Genomic DNA, 23939 nt, shown 5'->3' with positions numbered 1-23939 from the left:
AGCTGAAAATGAATTGAGGCTTGCAAGAGATGTCAAAAGCAATAATAAAGGATTTTGGGGATATGTCAAAAGTAAAAGAAAAGTCAAAGATGCTATAGGATTTTTACAGGATGAAAATGATGAAATGGTAAGACAGGATGTTGAGAAGGCTGAACTTTTAAATTCCTATTTTGCATCTGTTTTCTCTCAGAAAGGAAATGTAACATCAACTGTTATTCACTGTCCTATTAAGGGAATAGAAGAATCCAGGATATCTATAAACAGAAAGATAGTGAGGAAACACTTAGCTAACCTAAATGAATTCAAGTCTCCAGGTCCAGATGAATTACACCCCAGAGTACTGAAGGAGATAGCAGAAGAAATTTTTGAACCCCTCTCCATAATCTTTGAAAATTCTTGGAGAACAGGAGAAGTGCCAGAAGACTGGAGAAGAGCAAATGTTGTTCCTATCTTCAAAAAGGGGAAGAAGGTGGACCCAGGCAACTATAGGCCGGTGAGTCTGACTTCTATACCAGGAAAGATCTTTGAACAAATTATTAAACAACATGTATATCAATACCTGGATAAGAATGAAGTGATTAAACAGAGTCAGCATGGGTTTGTAACTAATAAGTCATGTCAGACTAACTTAATTTCCTTCTATGACGGTATCACTGATTGGGTGGATCAAGGAAATGCTGTAGATATAGTATATCTTGACTTCAGCAAAGCATTTGACAAAGTCTCTCATACAATCCTTATTGAAAAAATGACTAAGTATGGAATGGACAAGGCAACTGTTAGGTGGATTCATAACTGGCTTAGTGATCGGACCCAAAGAGTGGTCGTAAATGGCTGCACATCCAGTTGGAAGAATGTCTCAAGTGGGGTACCACAGGGCTCTGTCCAGGGCCCTGTATTGTTCAACATCTTTATCAACGATTTAGATGAAGGAATTGAGGGTAAACTGATTAAATTTGCTGATGACACAAAGCTAGGAGGGATAGCTAATACTAGAGAAGAGAGAGAGAGGATTCAAAAAGATTTAAATAAACTGGAGAAGTGGGCAGCAACTAACAGAATGGTTTTTAACAGGGAGAAATGCAAAGTACTACATCTGGGCAATAAAAATGAAAAAAGCATATATAGAATGGGAGGAATAGGGCTAAGTGACAGCACATGTGAAAAAGACTTGGGTATACTAATAGATCACAGACTGAATATGAGTCAACAGTGTGATGCAGCAGCAAAAAAGGCAAATGCAATTCTAGGATGTATTAACAGAAGCATACAGTCTAGATCACGTGAAGTCATTATTTCCCTCTACTCCTCTTTGGTCATACCTCATCTGGAATATTGTGTCCAGTTTTGGGCACCACATTTTAAAAAAGACATCAACAAACTGGAGCAAGTTCAGAAAAGAGCGACCAGAATGGTGACTGGTCTGCAAACCCTGTCTTATGAGGAAAGGTTGCAGGATTTGGGAATGTTTAGTTTGCAAAAGAGAAGACTGAGAGGAGACTTAATAGCTGTCTACAAATATCTAAAGGGCTGTCACATTGTAGAAGGATCAACTTTATTCTCATTTGCACAAGGAAAGACTAGAAGCAATGGGATGAAACTGAATGGGAGGAGACACAGATTAGATATTAGAAAAAACTTTTTGACAGTTAGAGTGATCAATGAGTGGAACAGGCTGCCACGAGAAGTGATGAGTTCTCCTTCAATGGAAGTCTTCAAACAGAGGCTGGACAGACATCTGACTGGTGACTATACACACTGAATATGGGGGAAAAAAACGGCAAGGTAGCAAATGGATGTAAATAAAATGTATGCAACAACACGCAAAATAATTAAAATACCCTTTATTAAAATATGGGTGTACACATTAGACAATTAAAAAGAAAGGCATCCCAAATGTATACATGGTATAATAATGTGATATGCTATAGCATAGAGCTTAATAAATAACCATGTAAAAACAGGCTCAATAATGAACAGGTAATAATTGTATATTTATATTGAGACCCCCAAAGAATTAAATAAAGTGATGTGCAACATGAAAAGAAAAAGAGAAAGAAAAATGAAAAATAAAAAATATTTGATAATGCACAAATAATGTGACAAAAAATGTCAATGCATTACAAAAATATGTGGAAAAACGAGTGCACAAATAATGAAAACAAAAAATGCTAGTGTGTCCAACAGAAGCCACACTGGATGTGTGGAAACCACAAAGAGTGAGGATCAGGGGATAAGACAACTACCTGGTGAGCCCTTAATGGTGCCTGTAACGCGCCCCGATGCGCATTTCGGAGTAAGTCTCCTTCGTCAGGGGGACAAAGGAGACTTACTCCGAAACGCGCGTCGGGGCGCGTTACAGGCACCATTAAGGGCTCACCAGGTAGTTGTCTTATCCCCTGATCCTCACTCTTTGTGGTTTCCACACATCCAGTGTGGCTTCTGTTGGACACACTTTGGCATTTTTTGTTTTCATTATTTGTGCACTCGTTTTTCCACATATTTTTGTCATGCATTGACATTTTTTGTCACATTATTTGTGCATTATCAAAAATGTTTTATTTTTTATTTTTCATTTTTCTTTCTCTTTTTCTTTTCATGTTGCACATCACTTTATTTAATTCTTTGGGGGTCTCAATATAAATATACAATTATTACCTGTTCATTATTGAGCCTGTTTTTACATGGTTATTTATTAAGCTCTATGCTATAGCATATCACATTATTATACCATGTATACATTTGGGATGCCTTTCTTTTTAATTGTCTAATGTGTACACCCATATTTTAATAAAGGGTATTTTAATTATTTTTGCGTGTTGTTGCATACATTTTATTTACATCCATTTGTTACCTTGCCGTTTTTTTCCCCCATATTCAGTGTGTATAGTCACTTTTCCCGGATGGTCTGCATCCATCGTTTCAGAGGGGTGGTTCTAATTTGTATTTTATTATATTCTACTATATTGCTTTATTAACTATTAAATTCATCCAGGATATCACCCTCACTGTTTTAATTCAGACATCTGACTGGGATGATTTAGCGAATCCTGGTTTGAGCAGGGGGTTGGACCAGATGGCCCAGGAGGTCCCTTCCAACTCTACGATTCTATGATTCTATGAAACCTTTATCTTTGGATAAATTGGCCAAATCAGCCTTTTATTAACAAACATTACAATAAATAAATTTTTGTAAGGTTCGTGGAGCTCCAAATCCTGGCAGAAACCAGTAAATAATAATTAACCATCCAGCATTACCCCCAGTCGCGACCACAGGCTCGGGGGGCACCTTTGTTGTCGGACATCACCCTGTAGAGCCCCAAAATCCACCAGGCAATTAACCATAATCCAAACATAAAGGGGAGGTTACCATCCACCACAATTTTTCCACCAATTCCAAGAACCCCCTCACTACCTCTCACTGAAATGACCCAATGACATCATCCAACATTTTTGATATTTTTTACCTTACTTGAACCCCTAAATTACAGGGCGGGAGGGGGGAACCTTTGCTCTTGGTACCTCTTGCTGATTGCTGCCATCCCTCGTGAGACAGATAAACCTTACTGTCCAATCCCTCTAAACTTTTGACCCCCTGAGTCTAGGCTTCTAACCATATTCATTTTTAACCCCTGCTTGCCCTCCAAACCAAATCACAAGGCACTCTGCCCATGGCTTTGCTGAGGGCGAAGTTTTTACTTCCTTGCCTGATGGCCATTGTTTTCTGATTATTATCTGTAAAAAACATTTTGTGCTGCCTTGTTGCTGCTTTTTAGCAGATTACGAATGAAGAAAAAAATAAGTAATGATAATTTAAATGCAGCAGGACAAGGAGTGGTGATTGAGTCAGAATGTTAAAAATTAAGGAATACTAAATACATTAAAACCACATGGTCTCAATTCAGAATATAAATTAAGCATTCCTCTTTAGGTATGCTGTTTGCTTGGATCCTCCTTGTGAAACTCCTTTTCTCCTCAAAGTAGTTTGTTAGCTAGATATTAATTGGTTCATTTACCATTTTTTCTTTTCTTTCTACCAACAGATCATAATATCGATGGGGACTTGCTGGGACACATAATACATTCCATTATGGAATATCATCTAAGTTGAAAATTACTGCCTGTCATATTTATGTTCTTTTTGCTTCTTTTTTATATGTTATTTTTTATGTATTTTGATTAGTTTTTTTTTAGTTCACAATAACCATCTCATACTATCTTAACTATCCACAACAAAAATGACTATACTGAGGTTATAAGGATTTTTTTATAAAATAATTTGGCACTATATGGTGTATATCCAATTTAGAGACAGAATTAGAGTATTGTGCCCTGAGAGGGGCGCACAACTCCCACTGTTCTCTATAGTTAACAGGTTACCAGCCTCAGCTAATGGGGGGTGTTCTTGTTCCATGTTGGAGTAATCCATTGCCTTCATTTCTATGTCATGATCCATTTCCTCTCAGTAAATAGTCTTATTCAATATGTGGACTAAGTTCCTTGAAGCCTGATACTTGTGCTTGTTCTAGATACATACCCACATATGTGGGCAAGTTACATGGGTGAAATCCCTCAAGTAAGATAGTGTTGGAGACACATAAAAATGACACGTGTGCTGAGTCATGCTGACAGTGAGACAACTGTGCGCATGCGCTGGAAGTTTTCCACTTCTAAAGATGGCGCTGGACCCGCCGAAGCGCAAATGCGCATGTACGAGCTTTCACTATACTTTTTCAATATGCTTACTTCCTGACATGTGCATTTGACTTCTAAGGATGCCGATAATGGCGGTATTGGGAATGGGGTGAGTCATGTGTTACAGTTGTGGCCAAAAGTATTGACACCCCTGCAATTCTGTCAGATAATACTCAGTTTCTTCCTGAAAATGATTGCAAACACAAATTCTTTGGTATTATTATCTTCATTTAATTTGTCTTAAATGAAAATACACAAAAGGGAATGAAGCAAAAAGCAAAACATTGATCATTTCACACAAAACGCCAAAAATGGGCCAGACAAAAGTATTGGCACCCTCAGCCTAATAGTTGTGGTTGCACAACCTTTAGCCAAAATAACTGCGACCAACCGCTTCCGGTAACCATCAATGAGTTTCTTACAATGCTCTGCTGGAATTTTAGACCATTCTTCTTTGGCAAACTGCTCCAGGTCCCTGATATTTGAAGGGTGCCTTCTCCAAACTGCCATTTTTAGATCTCTCCACAGGTGCTCTATGGGATTCAGGTCTGGACTCATTGCTGGCCACCTTAGAAGTCTCCAGTGCTTTCTCTCAAACCATTTTCTAGTGCTTTTTGAAGTGTGTTTTGGGTCATTGTCCTGCTGGAAGACCCATGACCTCTGAGGGAGACCCAGCTTTCTCAAACTGGGCCCTAAATTATGCTGCAAAATTTGTTGGTAGTCTTCAGACTTCATAATGCCCTGCACACGGTCAAGCAGTCTAGTGCCAGAGGCAGCAAAGCAACCCCAAAACATCAGGGAACCTCCGCCATGTTTGACTGTAGGGACCGTGTTCTTTTCTTTGAATGCCTCTTTTTTTCTCCAGTAAACTCTATGTTGATGCCTTTGCCCAAAAAGCTCTACTTTTGTCTCATCTGACCAGAGAACATTCTTCCAAAACATTTTAGGCTTTTTCAGGTAAGTTTTGGCAAACTCCAGCCTGGCTTTTTTATGTCTCGGGGTAAGAAGTGGGGTCTTCCTGGGTCTCCTACCATACAGTCCCTTTTCATTCAGATGCCGACGGATAGTACGGGTTGACATTGTTGTACCCTTGGACTGCAGGGCAGCTTGAACTTGTTTGGATGTTAGTCGAGGTTCTTTATCCAACATCCGCACAATCTTGCGTTGAAATCTCTTGTCAATTTTTCTTTTCCGTCCACATCTAGGGAGGTTAGCCACAGTGCTATGGGCTTTAATCTTCTTGATGTCACTGCGCACGGTAGACACAGGAACATTCAGGTCTTTGGAGATGGACTTGTAGCCTTGAGATTGCTCATGCTTCCTCACAATTTGGTTTCTCAAGTCCTCAGACAGTTCTTTGGTCTTCTTTCTTTTCTCCATGCTCAATGTGGTACACACAAGGACACATGACAGAGGTTGAGTCAAATTTAATCCATGTCAACTTGCTGCAAGTGTTATTTACTTAGTGCCAACACCTGTTAGGTGCCACAGGTAAGTTACAGGTGCTGTTAATTATACAAATTAGAGAAGCATCACATGATTTTTCGAACAGTGCCAATACTTTTGTCCACCCTCTTTTTTATGTTTGGTGTGGAATTATATCAAATTTGGCTTTAGGACAATTCTTTTTGTGTTTTTTCATTTAAGATAAATTAAATGAAGATAATAATACCAAAGAATTTGTGTTTGCAATCATTTTCAGGAAAAAACTGAGTATTATCTGACAGAATTTCAGGGGTGTCAATACTTTTGGCCACAACTGTATAATAACTCCCTACAGCTGATTACATTGTGACCAATTGAGTTTTTAACTGATTTCTTCACAAGCCACAGAAAAGTGAATATTTTTTAAAATAATATGCCTTTGCACTTTATGTATACAAAAGAAAAGAAAGAGTACAAAAACGTCCCAAAGATAAAATACAAAATTCTATTCAAAGCACATATATAATAAATACAAAACACATAATAAATATAACTAATGATAAAGCAGTTTAGAGAATAGCAGGTGTAAAAACACACAAGGTCCCAAAATACTAGGAGGAGGGTGGAACAGAAAATTACATCCAGTTATAAAAAGTGCAAGTGCAACCCAAATAGGGATGCTTCCATAAAAATGTCAATAAAACATGAAATAGTACCCACATCTATAATTGGCCTAATAGTCCATAAATAACATTATATATCTAATAGCTCACTCAGGTCAATAAAGCCTATGATGGGCACCAGCAATCCTTACCAAGGAAGTCACAAAGATCACCTGGTAAAAAATGGGGTATTCTGCTTACCCATATTTGTAACCACCTGGGGACTCAGCTCAGCAGCCCCAACATGCGTTTCACGTTGGTTTCCTCAGGAGCCGGCATACACATAAATAAAAATGACATGTGCCGAGTCACGCTGACAGTGAGATGGCTGTGCGCATGCGCTGGAAGTTTTCCACTTCTAAAGATGGAGCTGGACCCGCCTGAGCACAACTGCAACTGCACATGCACTCTACTTTTTCAACATACTTACTTACTGACATGCACATTTGACTACTAAGGATACCAATAACGGAGACGATAGCATCCAACTTCGTTTTTAACTGATTTCTTCACAAGACTGCACTATATACAGTGCCACAGAAAAGTGCATATTATTTAAAATAATATGCCTTTGCACTTTATGTTTGAAAAATTAATTGCAAACTACGGAATAGCAACCTTATAAGACTGATTGCTGTAAAGTACGTTCACTTATTTATATACCTTAAATACTATGTACTGTATGTGCATTTACACATTGCTTGGAGAAGGCTCACACACAGAGCCGAAACATTGCACAATGGGCCAGTAAAGCATCTTTTTCTTGCACTAAAAGAATGGTGTGCTGCTTCCTCATTTTCTCTCTCTCTATGTAAGTATATATATATATCTTGTAAGAGCCATTAGTACAGCAATTTATAGCTAGTGCTGCCAAGAAGTGGTTCCACATAGCAGATGATGTGTGCCCAGCTACTTCACAAAGTCACAGCAGCTTTTTGCAAGATAAGTAGCAACTCACTTAAATTTGTTTTGATGATAATGGCTCTATAGTTTCTTAAAAACCATTCGGCCATTAACATTACAGAAGTTTTTCACTTTCAATAAAAGGTGTCCAAATGATTCTAGTCATTTAAAATAACCAAACAAAATACTCATCCTCCTCGAGACCAGTGAGAGGGCTCTACCTTCCCTGGTCTTTGTGACTTGCTTGTAGTTGTGGCGGCACAACCACAGCATACATCACTATTGCAGCCAATCAGTGAGCTGAGCAGATGCAGATAGTATAAGGCATTGTGTTTGGAGACCGGCTGCAGTGATGTGCAATGTATAGTGCCTTCACCATGGTAGCCAAAGTAGTGATAAAGAGTCCACCCTGGATCTGGGGTGGTGAAGACTATCTGGCTTTATTACTTAGTTGAAAGTGGAAAATCCCTTTAAGTAAGCAATTTGTAATTTATTTTAGTGCACTGCTACTCAGGATTCTAGTTTGTGTTTGGCTGCAAGGAGCCTGTAGTTGCACCTGGTTGTCAATTGCCAAGACTAAAAGGATAAGTGTCTCGCCAGTGTTTATATTCTCTGCACTGTGACATCAATAAGTGCACTATCTCCCCCCCAAAAAAAAAAACATAATATGTATTATCCCTGTAAAGTGGCATCAGAGTGTAAGAGATGTGTGGTGAAACAAACTTTATTATTCCTATTAGTACAAGTTCATATACAGTGAGTGATTTAGTTGAAGACTATGAAATCCAACTATGAGGTAATCCCCCTGCTCCTAGGCCTCTTTCACACTTCAGTCTTTTGAGGTCAGTTCCAATCTGTCAAAGTGTGAAAAAACGGATCCGTTGCAAATTGCCAAAAAACAGAGAGAGAGAGAGCTTTTAGTGTTAAATTGCATGAATGGAAAAATCTTCCGGGCATGCTCAGTTTAAAAAAGCGGGCACGCCGCTGAAAAAAACGTTACTTTGTCTGTCTACTCCAGACGGCGGATGCTTAAATTCCAACGGATCCGTCAAAAAACGGATGCAACGGACGACCCTCCATCACAATCCACCGCTAATGTTAGCCTATGGGAAAAAAAAGCGGTTCCGCCAAAAAAAAAAAATAAAACGGATCCTTTTTTTTAATAAAAGGGCGGATTTCGACTGACGTCAAAAGACTGAAGTGCAAAAGAGACCTAACACTCACATGGGTCACTGGGACAGTGGACATCCCTTGGTTATTTTGATACTGTCCACTACCACATGGGTTCCAGTCTACACAGCTTATTCTCAGCAGGAACAATGCAGTTGAGGCTGTCTCAGCAACCAGGCAGCCGCCAGAATCATAGAGATCATAAAGATTTATGTCTACAGCCCAGAATACTGATAGAAATATATTAGCCGCATTCACTGTGAAATCTAAAATACAATCACAATATTTGGTACCAACTCTTCCTGCTTCAAAGACATTCTGAATGTATATATATATATATATATATTTTAAATTATTGGAAAAACTTATTTTATTTCTATGATCGAGGAAAGAAAGGGGAGGTTTGTGGATGATTTCCGCGCTTGCTGATCAATGATGAGACGTATATCCCAGAATGTCAAATGGATAGTGGCTCACTCTACGCGTATCAAAGTACAAAAGGCTTCTTCATCAGGAAAGCCCACAAGTATAGCAAAGGCAGCAATAGTACCATTTAAATAGTGTGCAGATTTTAAATCTGAGTGCCAAAAGAACCATGTGATAGATGAAAAAAAAAAAACTAAAAAACTAAAAGGAACATGTGATAGATGCCAAAGTTAGGTCAGGTATCACCTAGGATGGCACGTGACATGTGGTGTTCTAAGATAAAACGAATAAACAAAAATGATTATTACAATATAGCTTGCATAAATCTCTTGTTATAGGATGATTGTTTAAAAAGGCAAAACAAGGACACTATTACTACAAACAGAATGTAAAGGTTACAGATTTTGTATTGTACAGCTCTCTTCAGTGCTCTGATGTAGAAGTAGTTTACAAATACTGTAGATGTTTTGTATAACAACTAAAGAAGTATTGTATACCTTTGTATACAAATATTCCATATGTATCCATAAATGTTGACACCTATGTTCAGCATAAGGTACTATATTTTATTTTAGCAAGGCAGCACGGCGGGGTTGTGCACCGTTCCGCCTCCATTCTTGTGTTCTACAAACAACATTCCAAGCGCTTCTGAGCTGCAAAGTGAGGCTGTCCCACTGTGGTCATTAATGCTGCCCCTTGGATGAAAACAGCAATGCGGATGGTGGGAGCTCTGTCCAGTATAACACTGACACGGAACCAGTACGATGTTGCCTTTAAGGCTAATTTCACACTTGCTTTTTTTTGCAGCGCGTTTTTCCCACAAAAAAACGCATTGAAAAAATGCATACAAACGCATACAAATGCTGGGTTTTTTTCAAGCATTTTTATGAGCATGCATGAAAAAAACGCAGCGTTTTTATGCGTTTGTATGCGTTTTTAGTGCGTTTTTACCGCGTTTGCGTTTTTTTCCAACATTAGGTGGCCCCTCACACTAACCCAAACCATGACTTTACTAACCCTAACCCTAACCCTAACCCTGACCCTAACCCTGACCCTAACCCTAACCCTAACCCTGACCCTATCCCTGACCCTAACCCTGACCCTAACCCTAACCCTTAACCAAACCATACTAACCCTAACCCTAACCCTGACCCTAACCCTAACCCTTAACCAAACCATACTAACCCTAACCCTAACCCTAAACCCTAGCTAACCCTAACCCTAGCCCTAAACCCCCTTAACTAACCCTAACTCTAACCCAAACCCCTAAATTCCATTGTCCAACTAATGGTAAAAAAAAAAAACGCATGCGCAAAAAAACGCATACATAAGCATGCCAATGCGCACATATGCGCACCCATAGACTTATAATGGGTGTCTTGCTGTAAAAAAACGCATTGCGTGCGCATGCGTTTTTTTGAGGCAAGTCGGACGCCCAAAAAATGCAACAGGATGCATTTTGTGCGCTCGAGTGCATACCGCAAAAAAACGCATGCGCGGAAAAACGCATACAAACGCATGTGTATGCACACATAAGCGCATCCCATGCAAAGTATAGGAAAAAAAAACGCATGCATTTTTTAGCGCTAAAATACCGCAAAAAAAAACGCAAGTGTGAAACCAGCCTTATCCAAGCAGTATGATGATCTGTGTGAAGCACAATAGACATTCTATGGAATGTAAAACATATAATTCGCACATCCATACACATCCTATTGTAAAAGTGGGAGCACACTGCCCCCCCAGCCAGTAATAGACGTTTATTGGATGTATTAGTACAGTAGTAACTAGTAAGTAGTTAACAAGAATACCATGATTGACATATCACAATGTGGATGTCAGAAGTCACATGAAGCCTGAGGGTGAATAGCTGAACTATTTAAAAATGCACATTGTCAGCTCCGGCTGTATATTCCTTATGGCTAAAAAAAAATCAGCAGCTGAAAATAACATTTACTGTATCTTTCCTATAGGCCACATGTGGTTTATTATGACAGAGCCAGGGATGCTAGGGGTTTGCTAGGGAGTAACAAGGCTGAGAGACACATGGTATATGTCACTTTAAGAGGTCATTTTTTTAAAAAAAAGTATCACATCCACTTTTAGGGCAGTTTCACACGTCAGTGTCTCCGGTACGTGTAGTGACAGTTTTCTCACGTACCGAAGACACTGACACACGTAGACACATTCTCATGAATGTGTCTATGCAGATGCCAGCGTGTTTTCTTGGACCGTGTGTCCGTGTGCAAAACACGCTGACATGTCCGTTTTTGTGCAACAGCACGGATCACACGGACCCATACAAGTCAATGGGTCCGTGTAAACACGTACCGCACACAGATGCTGTCCGTGTGCGGTCCGTGTGCGATCCGTGTGCGTTCTTAAAAGTCAAAGGGTTAACATTGAAAGTAATTTTTCAAAAAGACGGACAAGGACACACGGACAGCATACGGACAGCACATGGATGGTACACACAGACATGCGGATAGCACACGGATGGCATACGTATGCACACGGACACACGGACACGGACAGCTCCGGTACCGGTTTTTCCGGTACCGGAATTATCTGGACGTGTGAAACTGCCCTTAGTGTGCATGAAAACAACTGTCAGGAAAAACAACACCCGCTTATATTAATTTTTTTTCTAAATTGTGACTTACAGTCATCATGAGACACCAATTTAACAAAGGCCTATTCCAGCCATTTTATCTCATGTGTTATAAATAGGGTGCTGGCCTACGCAAATAAAAATGTGTTCTGACATATATCGGTTAGGCTTCATTCAGATGTCTGTCTTGCACATACGTGTTCTCTCTGTGTTGTTCACGCATACAAGACGTACCCAGTATAATCTATGGTGCTTTTCACATGGCCATGATTTGTCACAGACAGTTTGTCAAGCAAAGCTCATGGTGAAATGTTTTTCTCCGGTATCAGGGATTAAAAAAAAGGCAAATGTAAGTCTATGGGTCTGTGAAAAACATGGATGGCATGCGGATGCTATCTGTGCGCTGTCTGTATATAATATAACAAAGGATAGGAAAAACTTTGTAATTTATTTATCCATCCGCGAAAAAACACTGACACTGTTGATAATAAGGGACACACAGAACATACCCTGATGATACAATGATCTAAAACATTGTTGGCAAACTGATAGTTAAAACGGACATACGGACCATACAATGATGACACGTTTATGGGAAAAACGGAAAATTGGACCTTACACTGATAACACACTGATGGGAAAAACGGACATACGGACCATGCACTGATGACACACTGATAGTAAACACTGACACATGGACCATACAATGATGACACACTGATGGTAAACACTGACACACGGACCATACACTGATGACACGTTTATGGGAAAAACGGAAGATTGGACCTTACATTGATGACACACTGATGGGAAAAACGGACATACGGACCATACACTGATGACACTCTGATGGTAAACACTAACACACGGACCATACACTGATGACTCACTGATGGGAAAAACGGACATACGGACCATACACTGATGACACACTGATGGGAAACACTGACACACAGACCATACATTGATGACACTCTGATGGTAAACACTGACACACAGACCTTACATTGATGACACAATGATGGGAAAAATGGACATACGGACCATACACTGAGAACACACTGATGGGAAAAACGGACAATTGGACCACAAACTGATGACACATTGATGGTAAACACTGACACACGGACTGTACACTGATGACACACTGATGGTAAACACTGACACACGGACTGTACACTGATGACACACTAATGGGAGAAACTGACATACTGACCACACACTGATGACACACTGGTGGGAAAAATGGACACAAAGAACACACATTGATCCAAAGCACTGACACCTACACATAACATTGTGGGTTATAGCTAATTTAGTGACAAAATGGACAATTGCTGGAGGAAGGTTGAACTTAGAGGACCTAGGTCTTTTTTCAACCTATGAAACCATGTGACCATTTTTTTATGTACGCATTTAAGCACAGTAATAAATACACGGATATGCACATTTCATTACTTTGTAGCGAAAAGATAAACACACAAAGTGTTTACACAAATAAGACCTGTCACCAGTTACAGAAAATTACAGAATTAAAGTTACAGAAAATTAAAATGTGACTGTTCTTTCAACGTCTCCGTACCCTTCCATTGGAAAAGGGATAACCACTAATGATATCATCTGTGGAGCAGCATATATTGGAAAAATGCACACATTCCAGACTTTGGTACTATACCTTTCCCTTTTGATCTTTAGGCAGTTGTATAGCCAGATGGTCATCATGTCTCCCAAGAATTTAATAGTTACTTGATTTTACTGACTGATAATTGTTTGATGAATCATAATTAAAAATCATCTTTAGTAATTTACAATTAGGGATAGTATAAATACATTTTCCCATACCATAGCTTTAGGCAAATTTATACTTACAGGGATTGTCCCCATTCAGAAAACCATTATCCCGGCTATAGTTTCTTATAAATTCATTGTCTCTGGCGCTAAACCCAGTTACATCCACAGCGTCTCAGCTGATCAGTGGCTCTACCTGTGTAGACGGAAGACCCCCTTTAGAGACACTGACCTGATGGATTGGCTGCTGCACCTTTGAGGTGATTTCAGTGCCGCAGCCAATACCAGACATGGGGAGCAGTGACAGAGCCACAGCTCCAGACCCGGGGATGGTGAGTGAACAGCAGTTTGCTATTTAATCCCTCTAAAGCTTTTCTGAAAGGGGGCACCTACTTTAAACTTTCTAGGTTCTATTACTCTACAGATGTGAAAACATTTTCACTTTAAGTAGTTAATAGACAATGTGCATAGGTAGCATTTCTTAAAAAGACAAACATACCACAATTTGGCAAGATATTGTGACTCAGAACAGTGGAATCCGACACCCAACTATTACCTATGCAAGTTTTGTGGCTTTTGTTGTGCTAACATTCTGCATCGAGATATTTTTCTTGTGTGTTTGTTTGCGAAGTGACATATCTGCATATCCCATGATTCTGACTGGTCCCGAATAGTCTAGTAAAATTGTATAAAACACTTCTATGTCATTTCATGGAACAGATGGTGGTCCACACAGAACTATCCGGAACGGTCATTCTAGTGAGATTATTCCACAAACTCTAAATGGCTGTGTCCACAGAACCATGAATGAACAATGCTCCAGTGCTGTAGTATATGGAGGGAATTATCAGTATCCCTATGCAATGTGGATCGTAAATTTACGATCTATGGGACTTCTACTAAAGCTTCTTATATATCTTGTACGATGAAGAAATTGATTTATGGGAGCATTTCCACCACCTAGAGCATGGGGGCTTAAAATTGTTCAGTAGAGGGCTTAAAGGAGTTGTCCACTACTCAGACACCCCCTTCTGAATCACTGTTCCCCTCAGTAAAATAATAATACCTCTGCTAGCGTTGTTCCTGCGGTGTTGGTACTGGCTCCCCCAGGGCTCTACCTATGGCCAATCACTACTAGCTTCACCTTTGCCTCCTACATATGTAATTGCCATCCAGAGGAAGTGAGAGCTGCAGCTGCCCTTTCCATGTCTCCGGATGTCCTGATATGTCTGAAGGAGGGGAGAGTGAAGCCAGCGGTGATTGTTCATATGGATTTCATGACATAAAGTCCCGAGAGCCCCAGGAGAGCCAGTGCCAAAACCGCCGGGACAGTACCACCACTAGTGGGGAGTGTAGATGTTATTATTATACTGGGAGGAACATAATGATTGAGAAGGTGTGGTGGACAACCCCTTGAAGTTCTCAATAGTGTTATTAATATTAGAAAGTGTTATCCTGAGCAAACACAGGAATACAACTCCCTATTATAAAAAAAACTATGATAACACTCTAAAAAGTAAGTCTTACTTCCATCTCAGCATTAAACAACTGGTGTGCCATTTGGTGCTTGGTCTCATGATATAAAGGTGCAGGTGGACTGTAAATCACAAGTGGGCAGCAAGTAAATTTATTTTGTAACATGATGAAAATGAAGTGAAGTTGTGGCAAATATAGATCTTGAATACCTCTATGTTTGGCTATGGGCAAGTTTTATAATTCCAGTAACAGATTTTAAAAAATATATAAAAAAAAAATAAATAAAACAAGCATATAGAATATTTATATTAAAAAATAAGAGCCATCTGCATTCAATAAATAGTTGGGTATTGTTAGGACACGACCTGTATTGGCTGGCACCATATGTGATGTTCCTAGATGTAATGTAACAGCTTGGCCGCAAAGTATCCCTGGTGATCACTGCAGAGTGCTGACGAGTAGGACGTTACCATAGCATAGGTGTCAGCAGTAAGGGCTGCCTAATTTCTAGGGCATACCCTAATCCTCAGCACCATGGTTGCTTGCAGCAGAGATTTGCATCCAGGACATATAATCTGGATAATATAATGACAGATGACTGACCATAGAGATGCCAGTGGAAAATGAACTATTACAGCCGGTGTCAGTTTAGTACCAAAGCCGCCAGCTCCTGTGGTTACTCCAGCAATGCAGTATGTTATTCCTCTGGTTCAACAAGTGCAATGCAGTGTACACAAAAAGACCTGGAAACATGAAGCATTAATCCAGATTGTACAATCCCATCTGTGTCACCAAGGCCACTACAAAAAGAGCTAAAAATAAGAATGCAGAAAATAGGCTTTACATTCCCTGTGAGTGCATATATTCCCTCTTGTGCAAAAAAATCATTTTAAATACAACCAAGAAGGATTACTTTCAATGTAACTGTAGTGATGACCTGTCCCTACAAACTAGAGTGATAGGGAACCATTGCCGCAATCTGCACTGAATTAATGGAGCGCACCCACCTTGTTCTGTAAAGTCCGCAGAAGATTCAGCCGCCTGTGTCTGCAGAACGATCTTACATTTACTGATTTGCTTTTTTTGCTGATGGGGAAGAGGTCTGCCTCTCAGCATCACATTTCACAGAGGGCTGATCCTACTTTTAAAGGAACCCTCCTGTAATCTTAGACATTTGCAAACAGTATCCATTGCTCCTGATGTAAGGTGTTGTAAATGCCTTCCAAATAATAGAGATATTTATTCCTAGCAAACAAATTAGGTAATAAACTGTCATATACAGTATACTGTATTTTATGCTGTTAAGGCTAGTTTCACACTTGCTTTTTTTTGCAGCGCGTTCCCGCAAAAAAACGCATTGAAAAAACGCATACAAAAGCATACAACTGCTGCGTTTTTTTCAAGCATTTTTATGAGCATGCATGAAAAAAACGCAGCGTTTTTATGCGTTTGTATGCGTTTTTAGTGCGTTTTTACCGCGTTTGCGTTTTTTTCCAACATTAGGTGGCCCCTCACACTAACCCAAACCATGACTTTACTAACCCTAACCCTGACCCTAACCCTAACCCTAACCCTGACCCTAACCCTAACCCTGACCCTAACCCTTAACCAAATCATACTTAACCCTAACCCAAACCCTAAACCCTAACTAACCCTAACCCTAACCCTAACCCTGACCCTAACCCTAACCCTAACCCTGACCCTAACCCTAACCCTAACCCTGACCCTAACCCTTAACCAAATCATACTTAACCCTAACCCAAACCCTAAACCCTAACTAACCCTAACCATGACCCTAACCCTAACCCTCACCCTGACCCTAACCCTAACCCTAACCCTGACCCTAACCCTAACCCTAACCCTAACCCTGACCCTAACCCTTAACAAAACCATACTTAACCCTAACCCTGACCCTAACCCTAACCCTGACCCTAACCCTAACCCTAACCCTGACCCTAACCCTAACCCTAACCCTGACCCTAACCCTTAACCAAACCATACTTAACCCTAACCCTGACCCTAACCCTGACCCTAACCCTAACCCTGACCCTAACCCTAACCCTAACCCTGACCCTAACCCTAACCCTGACCCTAACCCTGACCCTAACCCTTAACCAAACCATACTTAACCCTAACCCTGACCCTAACCCTGACCCTAACCCTTAACCAAACCATACTTAACCCTAACCCTGACCCTAACCATAACCCTGACCCTAACCCTTAACAAAACCATACTTAACCCTAACCCTGACCCTAACCCTTAACCAAACCATACTTAACCCTAACCCTGACCCAAACCCCAACCCTAACCCTGACCCTGACCCTAACCCTAACCCTAAACCCCCTTAACTAACCCTAACTCTAACCCAAACCCCTAAATTCCATGGTTAACAAAAAAAACGCATGTGCAAAAAAACGCATACATGAGCATGCCAGTGCGCACATATGCGCATCCATAGGCTATAATGGCCATTTTTAGAGCAAAACGTGTGCATATGTGCGCATGCGCTTTTTTGCAGGGCCAAAAAATGCAACATGCTGCGTCTGGAAAATACAAACGCACACCCCAAAAAAACGCAGCGCATGAAAATCGCATACATGCGCTTACAAGCGCGCAGGTATGCGCACCCATGTTAAATATAGGGGAAAAAACGCATGCGCACATATGCGTTTTTTTCCAGCGCTAAAAAACGCAAATGTGAAACCAGCCTTATTCTCGTAATTTTTGCCTGAGCTGTATTTTATGTTGTTAATTCCAGAGTCATCAACGTTTCAAAACATTAAAGACAAAATATAAAGATTTCCCAATCTTTAGAGGGTTCATTCATTTCCACACAAAGTGAACACAGCGGAGGTAACAGATTACATTTTTCATGCAAATGAACCCAAGATACATAGAAAGATATTAGTTTGTTGTGTCTTCACTAGTGATGAGCGAGTATACTCGTTGCTCGGGTCTGCCCGAGTATGCTCGGGTGTCCGAGTATTTTGGTGTGCTCGGAGATTAAGTTTGTGTCGATGTAGTTGCATGATTTGCGGCTGCTGGACAGCCTGAATATATGTAGGGATTGCCTGTTAGAGAATTCCCACATGTATTCGTTGTCTAGCAGCTGCAAATCATGCAACTACATTGACACAAACTAAATCTCCGAGCACACCAAAATACTCGGAGGACACCCGAGCAATGAGTATACTTGCTCATCACTAGTCTTCACAAATACGCTATAAGGCCACGTTCACACACTCAGTATTTGGTCAGTTTTTATCTCAGTATCTGTAAGCCAAAACCAGGACCAGGTGATAACTACAGAAGTGGTGACGTGTTTCTATTATACTTTTCCTCTGATTATTCCACTCCTGGTTTTGGGTTACTAATACTGAGGTATAAAACTGACCAAGTACCGAACATGTGAATGTGACCTTAAGGATAAAAGTACTGAGACATACCTCTCAGTCATTGAATCCAAGCTTTTCATTTAGTTCCACTGCCACAAGTCTCGAGTATAAAATTCAGCCCCTTGCCACACAGTCTGCTGTTCCAAACATTTGTGAAAGAATGGCTCATTCTAAAGAGCAGCTCACTGAATTTGAGTGTGGTGCTGAAATAGGGCACCACCAATTGTGACAAGTCAATTCATGAAATGTCTTCTGTCATAAATGTTCTTCTATCAAAAACTCTCACAGAAACACTCCAAAATCTAGTAGAAAGCCTTCCCAAATTAATGCAAGCTGTTTTAATAGAGAACAGCGGATAAGCTCCATTAATGGCTATGGGTTTGGAATAGGATAGTATAAGGGGGTGAGATAGAATTACCTCCTTGCTTCCCTTTCTCTAATTGTCTTTGATCTGTTAATGTTTACATGTTGCTAATGTTGATTATGTCTATGATGAATGCTTGCGGTACTGCTATATAGGAATATGCATTACCGCTCACCTTTTTGGTACTGCCACATTTATATATGTGTTACCATGCTTTGAAGACTGCGTGTTATACCACATATAATGTAAAGTGATGTATATTGATATTCATGTACAGTTTAGGGTAAGTGCATCTTTTTGGGAACATTAGAGGAGGGCACTTTAGTATATAGTTCTTCTACATAGGGTTAATTGTAGGAGGGGCTGCCGGGTAGTAAGAGAGATGTTTCTAGGAAGTTAGGTCAGATGGGGCCAGGGTGCCCATGTGTCCACATGGGCTATAGGCCCAGACAGCTCGGCAGCCACATAACGTTAAAGTGCTGCAGCCCACGTTACCCACGGCCACTGTGTGTCATAGCAGTGGGCCAGTACAAGAAAGGAAAGATGTGGCGACTTATCGCCCGGGCAAATGCTTTTAGGGCAGGAGTCGGTTGGACTGAGGAAAAGAAGGAAGTTAGAGCTTCGATGAGATCGGTACAGACGGGCCGGATGCTTTACCAGAGGCAACCAAACCTGGTGACTGATGATTTCGAGTCTTGGTCGAAACAGACAGAAGGAATTGTCATCATGGTGAGGTCAGGCCAGGAAGGAACTGGGGAGTCTAGGATGGTCCGGTCTGGGCATGTACTGCACAGAAGTGACAGCCAAGCAGGGAAAGATGAGGAGCAAAGTGAATATCATGATGTGCCAACTATGGATGTAACATGTGAAGTATTAAGTAGAGTGTTTAAGTTAACAAGGACTGTGTCTTGGTTACTGGGGGTCGCCAGAAGGAGGGACCATTGTTGCCTGGGAAGTGCCCAGGGTAGTCTGGATGTGGAGATGCAGGTATGCTGAAGAGAAGAATAGTTTTCTGTAGGGGAATGATTGGACATCGATGTTACAGTATCTCAGGTCACAACTACAGCCCTGTCCCTCCCTTACAATAGCATAAAAGCTCCAGCAGGAGTAATGTGTAAGGTGCTAAATACTTTTGTAGGATTGAGTGAAAAATCTAAATTCAATTGGTGTGTCCCAATACTTTTATCCATATAGTAGAGCTATGAAACCACAACAAATCAACCTATCTATCTATCTATCTATCTATCTATCTATCTATCTATCTATCTATTATCTAGCTGTGGTGGGCCACTGGGGAGCCACCAGATGTTGTAGAAGGGCCAGCTGGGGAATGTAGTAACACTGGCAGCAGATATTTATGTCACAGTAGCTGAAGTAACCCCTTCACACTTCCCTCATGTCCACAACAATTGTCAAAAGCAGGAGGAGACACTTGTGGATGGTATAGGACCACCTGGGAGAACTCCTGTAGCGGTGGTAGCTGGGTGCATATTTTGAAGCGCCCGTGATGTTTGTGCAATCTCAAGCAGCCAGACACGCAAGTGAACTTGCGACTGCATCACTCAACTGAAACTGCCCTAACTAAAGTCACCAACGACCTACTAACCACCAAGAGCAAGCCACACTACTCTGTACTTCTCCTGGACCTGTCTTCTGCCTTTGACACTGTGGACCATTCCCTCATGCTCCAGATCCTCTCATCTCTGGGCATCACAGGCTTGGCCCTATCCTGGATCTCATCAAATCTAACAGACCAAACATTCAATGTCTCCCTCTCCCACACCACCTCCTCACCTCGCTCCCCCTCTGTCGGTGTTCCTCAAGGCTCAGATCTAGGACCCCTACTCTTTTCCATTTACACCTTCGGCCTAAGACAGCTCATAGAATCCCACGATTTGCAGTATCATCTCTATGCCGATGACATGCAGATCTACCTATCTGGACCAGACCTCACCTCCTTGTAGACCAAAATCCCACAATGTCTGTCCACTATCTCAGCTTTCTTCTCTGCTCACTTTATAAAACTGAACATGGACAAAACAGAATTCATAATCTTTCAACCATCTCACCTTCCACCAGACCTATCCATCAATGTCAATGGCTGCTCACTTTCCCCAGTCCCGCATGCTCGGTGCCTCGGAGTGATCCTCGACTCTGCCCTCTCTTTCAAGCCACATATCCAAACCCTAGCCTCCTTCTGCCATCTCAAACTCAAAAATATTTCCGGGATCTGTGCCTTTCTTGACCATGACACCACAAAAACACTAGTGCATGACCTTATCATCTCCTGCCTCGACTACTGCAACCTCCTACTGGCCTCTCCTCTAGCACTCTGGCACCACTCCAATCCATCCTGCATTCTGCTGCCCGACTAATCCACCTGTCTCCCCGTTATTCCCCAGCCTCTCCACTATGCCAAGCCCTTCATTGGCTTCCTATCGTCCAGAGGCTCCAGTTCAAAACCCTAACTATGACATACAAAGCCATCCACAAACTGTCTCCTCCATACATCGGTGACATGGTCTCCCGGTGCTTACCCACACGCAACCTTCAATCCTCTCAAGATCTCCTTCTCTACTCTCCTCTTATCTCTTCTTCCCACAACCGCATACAAGACTACTACGGTGCTTCCCCCATACTCTGGAATTCTCTACCCCAACACATCAGACTCTCACCTACCATGGAAACGTTCAAAAAGAACCTGAAGACCCACCTCTTCTGACAAGCCTATAACCTGCAGTGATCCTTAGTCTATTGAACCGTCGCACGACCAGCTCTACCCTCTCCTAGTGTATCCTCACCCATCCCCTGTAGACTGTGAGCCCTTGCGGGCAGGGTCCTCTCTCCTTCTGTACTTATGTGTGTCTTGTATTGCTCATGTTTATTGTACTTGTCTATATATGCGCCTTTTCACTTGTAAAGCGCCATGGAATAAATGGCGGAATAAAAATGTATAATAATATCAAAATAATAATAACTTGTAAATGTGGCGCCCCCAGGAGTATGGCCGCCACAGTGGCTTTGCCTTCCTCCAGGGGAGGGTAATGCCAGGCTTGGAGGCAATGATGGGTCTCTCTCGCAGTCAATCTATGCATGCAACACAGTTCCACTCCAGGCCAGCAGGGGGAACTCTGAACTGGGCTTAAGGGGAGGAGTGCTCTCTGAGGGCCAAGAGGAAAGAGTGGTTAGTTAGTCTGCGGAGGGTGAACTGTGCAGACGGGTAGAGAGAAGCTGGAAGTTGAGCTGGGAAAGGAGAGCTCCCTCACAGTGAGCGCATGAACTGGAGCCTGGTCTCCACGATTGTACGGATACTAACGGTCCTGCAACAGACACCAGGGGAGTATGAGGCTGTAAATTCCCTACTCCCATCTAAGACTTGAGGGCACAACAGCAGCTTGGATAGTGAGCCAGGACTCAGGAGTAGAGGAGTCCCTGAGAGAGGCTACAGCTGTCTGCCATGCAAGTAAGGTTCTTGAGAACATCTGACAGGAGGAACTTCAGTGTAACTCAGTACTAGGAGTACTTCATTCAAACAAGTGCTAGGAAGGAGACTGCACAGCCCATCTGCTGAGAGAGAATCCCTGAGTTGCTTCCAGGCTAGCCTGCTCCGTTACCATCTGTAATCAGGACCCTGGACTGCAGTTATCAAGTAAAGGTACAGAAATTGCACCACGCTGTGTCTTGTCTGCTTCCTACCCTTACGGCACTGCTACATCCCTGTGCCAACCACCTCTACACTTCCCTGGGACTATAGCTTCACCTGTGGGGAGCTTTGACATCCTTGCTGCACCCTACCATCAGTCCCAGTGGATCTGCATGCAGCGTCGGCTTAACACCTCCCTTGCCGAGCACCACAGGTGACGTCACAAACTATTCCATTCCATTAACCACATTCCCCCATTACTTGGGCGCCCAGGGCCACGGACTGGGTCACCGCTGCTGTGACACATTCCCCTGACACTGGCCCGGTACCGAGTACCCCACAGCCCTGGGAGGGTGACCCAATTTTGGCGTCACGAGCAGGATTACGGAGCCCGGTACCCCCGGGTCTTGTGTGCCATAGACTGTGTGTGAAAATTGGTGCCAATTGCCGCCATTGCCGCGCTGCTTGGCGCTCGGGAAGAAAAAGGGGCAAGCCTTTGTGGGTGGAGCCTGCCGCAGAGCGCGAAGAAGCGAAGTGCCACGCGGGAAGAGAGGACAGCACGCGAGAAGAGGAGGAGCTGAGGCCTACAGCCCGGAGTGTCGGGCCTGCGAAGCGGTCGCCGGTGAGCTCACACAACCCCTGGCCCTGGCTAATGTTAACTAGGGGGAGGAAGAGAATGTCCGTGCCACAAGGCGATGCAGCGGCGGACGCCGCCGCCAACCCGGCAGTGCTGCAAGGAGGAGCGCCCGCCGCAGCGGTCCCCATAATGCTGCTGTCTATGCCCTACATACCGGGAGCGGCCTGGCTACCGCAGTTCTCGGGTGAGTCGCATACCCTGAGTGAATTTAAAGAGAGACTGTGCAGTTTGTTTAAAGTATACCCACTGTCTGAAAGCCAGAACGTGAATATCCTGATTGGACAGCTAACGGGTGCAGCGCAGAGAGAAGTGAAGGCCTGGCAGGATACTGATAAAGAGACTGTTGCAAAGATCCTGGCCAAGCTGAGAAGCACTTTTGACACCCGCACTGCCGCTGAAATCAAGATGAGGTTCTTTGGCTGTAAAAAGAGGACGCAGGACAGTAAAAGGGACTATGCTCTCAACCTGCAGGAGGCGCTGCGAGCAGTTAAGCAAGTTGGTCCTGACAGCGTGAAGCATGAGGATAATCTGTTAAAGGAGCAGTTCATTGAAGGACTCCTATCCCGTACCCACAGAGGACAGTTGCGTATCATAACCCTGCAAAACCCTGATCTGGACTTTGCTGATTTTAAGGACAGGGCTATTCGGGTACTGCAGGAATCAACTGTCAGCCGTCCAGCGCCCCCTAGGCGCTTAGCGATCACCTACCACCAGGAAGCAACATCTTTCCCTTACATCCCTGT

At 42.2% G+C, this 23939-nt stretch overlaps 1 protein-coding gene across 2 annotated transcripts in view; it reads right to left on the bottom strand.

Annotated features, from left to right (window-relative positions):
• SLC38A4 (solute carrier family 38 member 4) overlaps positions 1-16323 on the bottom strand; it is a 192375-nt gene extending 176052 nt beyond the window's left edge. For both annotated transcript variants that reach the window (XM_073554237.1, XM_073554238.1), the window contains exon 1: positions 16164-16323. The gene's annotated coding sequence lies outside the window, so the exon portion shown is untranslated. The remainder of the gene's footprint in view (positions 1-16163) is intronic.
• Positions 16324-23939: the final 7616 nt, after the last annotated feature.

The sequence above is a fragment of the Dendrobates tinctorius genome, unplaced genomic scaffold (assembly GCF_039654945.1).
Source record: "Dendrobates tinctorius isolate UK_male_01 unplaced genomic scaffold, ASM3965494v1 ptg000209l, whole genome shotgun sequence".
NCBI lineage: Eukaryota > Metazoa > Chordata > Amphibia > Anura > Dendrobatidae > Dendrobates > Dendrobates tinctorius.
This window is presented reverse-complemented; position numbering and strand designations above follow the sequence as displayed.